This window comes from Papio anubis, chromosome 7 (genome assembly GCF_008728515.1).
Source record: "Papio anubis isolate 15944 chromosome 7, Panubis1.0, whole genome shotgun sequence".
Classification (NCBI taxonomy): Eukaryota; Metazoa; Chordata; class Mammalia; order Primates; family Cercopithecidae; genus Papio; species Papio anubis.
The window spans coordinates 48,636,063-48,642,618 of record NC_044982.1 but is presented as its reverse complement, the minus strand read 5'-3'; positions in this window follow the sequence as shown (position 1 = coordinate 48,642,618).

Sequence of the window (6,556 nt, the reverse complement as noted above, 5' to 3'; positions counted from 1 at the left end):
TTTTTCCACTAGAAGATATTTTATTTCTATAGTATACATAGGCATGGTGGCCTATGGAGAGACACAAAGAGTCTCCTGCCCCCAACATACCTTACAATTCCTTTCTCTTTGTATGAAAGTCCATATTATATAGTGAAGTGCTTACTCCAGACCTAGTCTGCCCAGCTCACATAATGGCTAGTTGTGTCATCATGGGCAAGTTCAATTCACCCCACTGTGCCTTTGAATGCAAGTAGTATGTTAGAGGAAGGCAGGTAATGAAAGATCTCACTCATGCAGCTGTTGCAAGGTATAAATAAGTTTTCATATGGCAGAAGCTTAGAACAGTATCTGGCACAGAATAAGTGCTGCGCAAGTGTTCAATATTATTGTTGATGTTTGAACAACAGAACTATAATATGTGCAGTTTCAGCTTCAGTCATACTGAACTTTTCTCAGTTGTTTAAATAAAATACACTTTCTCCAGCCTTAGGATACTTTCACATACTTTCCCTCTTCCCTACACTGTCTAATACTGTAGCCACTAGCCACATTTAGCGCTATTTAAATGTAGATGAATTAAAATTAAATGAAATTTAAAAGTCAACCCATTAGTTGCACTGGCCACATTTAAAGTGCTCAATCACCATATGTGGCTAGTAGCTATTGAGCTGGACAGAACCAACACAGAACTTTTTTATCATCACAGAATGTTCTGTCAGAAAGCACTGGTGTGGACAGGTCTTCCTTTCACTTTAATTCCTATGCAGTCTTCATACTGCTGCTTAAATATCACTTCTTCAGTGAATCCTTCCCTGACCCCAAGTCAATGTTATGTCCCTGTACAAATCTTCCCAGAGCATGCTGGATATTTCCTTCAGAGATTTCTTATATTTATACATATGTTTAATGAAGTATTCCCACGAGACTGTAAGGACTTTGAAAAAAGGGATCATATAAACACATAGTAAACACCTGATAAATATTGCAGACTGAATGACTATAATAGGAAATTTATAAAATCACTTAATATTCTAATAGCTAATATATATCACACGCTTACTGTGTGCTGGGCCCTATTCTGAACACCTTTCATATTTTAAGCTATTTAATTCTAACAACTCCATGAGGTATTAGGTGCTTGTGTTCATTATCTATTGCTGCATAATAAGTTACCATAAGCATTGTAGTTTAAAACAACATGCATTATTATCGCACAGCTTCTGTGGGTTAGAGGTCTAGGCGTAGCTTAGCTGAATCCTCTGTTTAGGTCTCACAGGCTGTAATCAAGGTGTTGGGTAGGCTGTGTTCTCATTTGGAAGCTCGACTGGAGAAGAATCTGCTTCCGAGCTCGCTTAGGTTGTTGACAGAATTGATTTCCAGAAATAAAGTGGGCAATATCCTAAATAAGATCTGTCTCTCTCCTAAACTTAAGTAGGAATTTTTAAAAGTCAACATCTTAATGTAAGTCAGATGTAGGGGATAAAATTGTATCCCTATTCTTCTAAATAGCAGGAAAGACATAGAAAGAAAGAGAGAATTAATATATTATTCCATCACTCTTCTTTCCTTTACCAAAACTGGTAAAGGAGTTCACCTGAAGAATGTGACTCTTACCATCTTGAGGGAAGAAGATGTGATTTCAAAGTTCCCACTGGTTGTTTGTATAGCTAAAGGTAGAGGCCTCTGCAAAGGCCATGTCTTTTAACAGAGCTCTTTCGTAAGCTTTTGGCAGGAAAAAAAAATGGATCAATGAACTAGTTTGGAAAGGGGAAAGGAGTTGTGAAAAGCTAAATTAACCAGGCATAAAAAATAAAGAGTACATTTGGATGCCACAAGTTCATCTAGGAAGTGACGAGAAGGAAAGAGAAAGTATCCCTAACAAGGTAGGGAGCCTGAAAAACATCCCATGTGTTTAAGACACGTAACAGTAGCACTATTATTAGTTTCTGCTTTTCCATTTCCAATGTTACTCTGTTCCATGCTATGTTGTACTTTCTCTCCATTCCCTAAAAACCATTGCTAAAGGTCTGTATGCACAGAGGTCTTCGGTTAAGAAATCTGTGGGGGAATGCAGGAATTAAAGCAGTGAAAGAAATAATCTTTTCCCTGGGGGACTAGCACTGTAGAGCAGGTTAACATGAAGGGAGGCCCACAGTCCTGTAGTCTTGAGCAAAAATCCGGGTAGTGCTGAGTTGGTTAAGGGCAAGGTAGCAACCAAGTAGAACAAGCCATCCCTTTAGTCAAGTACAGTAGAGAAGGGTGAGCCTTGAAGGGAGGCAGGCAGACACTTGGGCTGCATTCAAGCTCCGTGGCTCAGAATGTTGTCCTCATGCCTTATCCTTCAGAGGCACACCAGCTCAACTGTTCTACAGGCAATACAGACTGTTCTCTGCAACCATCCCACTGAACCTGATCAATGGGATGTTACTCCATTACCTTGGTAACTGTGCTGTCTGCTAAGACTAAAAAACTGAGAAACAGAGCCCCCTCCTCGCCCTCTGATGGAACAACCTTTCTTTGAGTGACGAACGTGACTTGCAGAGGTGTCACTTTGAAGGATGAGCATTCTGTCACCTCAGTGAGGAGTTACACAGGGATGAGAGAGCTGGAATTTTTGGTCCCTTTTCTCTCCTGCTGTCAAGGGAGCTGCTGCTCAGAGTCCCAGCAATAGAATCCATCCAGGAAAGTGTCAGAGGCAAGGTAAGGATTAGCAGAGCTCCTGTCAGCCTGTGCACAGCCTCTTCTGGGCATTATTCTCAAGAGGGAGCCTCAACACATCACCCTCTCTAGAGCAATACAAAGTCATGCCTAACTGCAAAGTTTGCAGTTTTCTGCTTATTGGGTGTCAGCTGACAGCAACACACACACACACACACACACACACACACACGCACGCACACACACATACGCACATGCATGCCATTCTGCTCAAGATGATTTTTCTGCAGGAAACTACAGCAAGTATCTTCATTGCCTCATGGAGATGATGACGGCGGACTTCTTGGACCCAAGAGATGCGGTAGCCTCTGGCATCTCAGTTAAACTGTTTTAAAAGTCCCCCATGGAATTCTTCATTGTAGAAGACCCACTCCACTTCATTAACTCCCCTGGAGACAGTATTATCATCTGTTTTTATACTTACTCAAGACAGAGTTTAAACCAAGAAGAAACTCAGAGAAAGGAGATTTGAGTTATTGGAGTTCAGACCAAACTACTAAGAAACATAAGCCACAGATCTTAATTATTTCCCCTTCAGGAAGGAAATACAAGTTTTCAGCGGTATTTCATAAAACCCACACACTCCTTTCAGCTAGCACTTGATATCCACATGTCTTCCACAGGGTAGTAAAGAGGACTTCTGTCCTGAAATCCCCTTCCATGTTGGGAACATAGTAGTAGAAGATGCAGACTCTGGGACAGAAGGACAGGTTTCATCCTTTGCTATCTAAGAGTCATGGGTTCCTTTGCAAAAGGGTAGTAACAATATGCTGCACTTCACACATTTGTTTTATGAATTAAACGAAACAATGAATGTCAAACAGCACAGTCTGGTGCATAATAAATGCTCACTAATGACTAGATGTTGCTTTTACGTTATTATTATGATTATTACTATCACCATTTTGAGTGATATGATTTACCAAAAAGGGACATTGGGAAAACAGAGAGCCATGATATAGAAGTTAAACGATTTGTACTTTGTTCCAAACTGGAAAAACAAAAACAAGAAAGTCACTTCATTTTTGTTTTGAACTTATTTTACTTCATTCATCAACTACTATATAGTGCTTACTATGTGCCAGTTATGGCTCTAAACAGAGAACTTATTGCATCAAATATTAATTTTAAAGTATCATAAATTTAATAACCTCCATATTATGACATATTGAAAATATACCAAATATAAATAATTTGGAGAATGTGTATGCTTTTCCATTATACATTCAAAGAATAATAACTCAGTATATGCCATGAGCCAGTCCTCATGCTAGTCACTTGGGTGACAATGTTCAACAAGACAGACAAGTTACCTGCCCCAAATTTATAATGTTGAGATATTTGAAATAATCACTCTGGGTTTTTTCCTGCATTGAATGTCAATCTAGACCAAATTGAAGATAGTTTAACCATGTATTTAGCAACCAGTTTTAGAGCTGCCCTCTGTAAACTATTTGGCTTCCTGGGGCAGTTCATCCACGATTCTCAGAAACTGTAGTTAATGTGGGAGGATTACTAACACTGCCACGCGGTGCAGCAGCAGGTCAGGCTCAGCTTCCTAAACCAGTGCCAGGATCAGCCACAGCAGAGTGACAGGGAAGCATGAGCCATCTTGGCTTATTCTAACTGGGATGGACAGCAGAGACACTTGAAGTACTCCTTACAGCACAGCTCCAAGCCATGTGACCCAGCCGATCAGTGCCAAGGCACAGGGGAAGTTGGCCTGCAGCCATCACTACTGGGTAATTCATGTTTACCAAAAGCTTTGGTCAGACAAGGAGGCCCAGGAGCAGAACAGCTAATTGCCAGGCAGGCTCTATTATCACTGCAAGTCATAGGACACCCTTAGGTTTATCCAGTGTAGAAGGGCCTCCTGGCCATAGTAGTGTCTCTTAAACTGTGCTGATGAGAACACATAGGTAGAACAAATACAAAAGACATGTAATATAGATATAGGAATATATCCATGTGTATATTGGATGTAGTTACCTTAGTACACATTGTGTCATAAGTTTTTAAATATCTTTTATTAAAATGAATGCCTTTGTTATAAGGACTACCTCCTATTCTATGACCATTACTACTATTCTTAGTCTGCTATTGCTGGGTCTATATTATGGGCTTCTTTGTTCATTCATTCATTCATCTGACAAATATTCATCAAGCCACTACAAGTGCCATGCTTCAGGGATGCGGTGGTGAGCAAAACAGATAAGTTTTTAAGTGCCCTTGTAAAGTTTGTAGTCTAGTGCGCTGGCTGATCATTTGTATTACTGTTCAGCAAATATTCATTCCCTGCCTCCTCTCACTGTGCATGCAGTATCCTTCTCTACCCCCACTGATATTGCAACTGGATGTGCAACTCGCTTTAACCAAAAGAACATCAGCAGATGCGATGAACGGAGGCCTTCACTGTGCTAGCCTCTTGCATTGCTGCCCTTCTTCATGAGAACAACTTGCTTTAGGTAACCATGGGTCCAATACTGATGGGCAAACATGTGGAGTAGATATGGACCCACTTACATCCTGAAGACAAACAAGCTCAGGTGACCAAAGGCCTAAAATAAAGCTGCCTAGTCAATGCCTGCCAAATCTAGCTGAACTGCAGGTCAACCTGCAGACCCATGAGGGTTGAGAATTAAAGCTTGTTGTAAGCTTCTGAGTTTGAGGATGGTTTTTTATACAACATAGTTGTTACAGTAACCCTCAAATACAGAAACCAACAAAGCAAGAAAATTTCCATCAAATTTGAAAGTTTGATTTTCTATGAAAGACAAATTATATCCCAGTGGAGACACTTTGGAGAACGTTGAATTTCTTACCCTTTCTTTATGGATGTGAGCCCCTCTCTCCATGCTACACTGCATGGAGCTTCCCCTATCAATATTCTTTTTTCCAAATACCAATAAAAGGGAATCTAGGCCTCTCTGAAACACACAAGCTGTTTTTCCCAGTGTTCTCACCATTGTATGTCTAGCTTTTGCGGATTCATATTTTAAGCAAGCTGTGAGGAAAATTGAGAAGATTTAGAATAAAAATGACAAATGTTATCAAAAGTTTTATAAATGAGGCATAAAACTGAGGGAAAGCGGAGTGCTGGACCCATAACTGAATGTCTGTAGATACTGTTTATGTTAGAAGAAGAAAATGAAAGATTTGAATATAAAACATATTGGCAAACTCATTTTCTTCTGCACTAAGGAGCAAATAAAAATAAGCAAGTTCTTCACAGCAGGATAGTTTTAGGCTAGATGCAGGAGGAAGGAATATCAGTGAAACAGCTTTCTAGGAAAGGCTTGCTGTCTCTTCGCCTAAAATTGTTTAAGGTAAGGGAGAGTAAGGGATATGAGAGCCTGAGCAGAGTCAGAGGAATGGACTAAATCACTGATTCCTACTTCCAGATTATGGATTTCTTTGACAAGGGAAAAATGCCATAGACTACATCTCGTGTTGGCTCCTGTAAGTATCAAAAAAAAAAATGTTTAAAAAAACTTATGGATCTAATGGCAAAACTAAAGTTGCTTGTGCCTAAAATCTTTAAAAAAAATTAACTTATTCAATGCAATTTCATTAAGCATCTACTCGGTGCCTGGCAGTGTTTTATGCAGTTATAATGCTGCAGAACTAGACAAATCACCTGCCCTCATGGAGTTTACATTATAGTCACAAAAGTGAGGGCTCAGTGGTGTGTGCCTGTATCTCAGCTACTCAGGAGGCAGGATTGCTTGGGCCCAGGAGTTGGAGTCCAGATTAGGAAACATAACGAGACCCTCAAATCTAAAAAATATATATATATATGTATGTATACACACACACACACATATACATATGTATGTGTATATATATACTTTGAAAA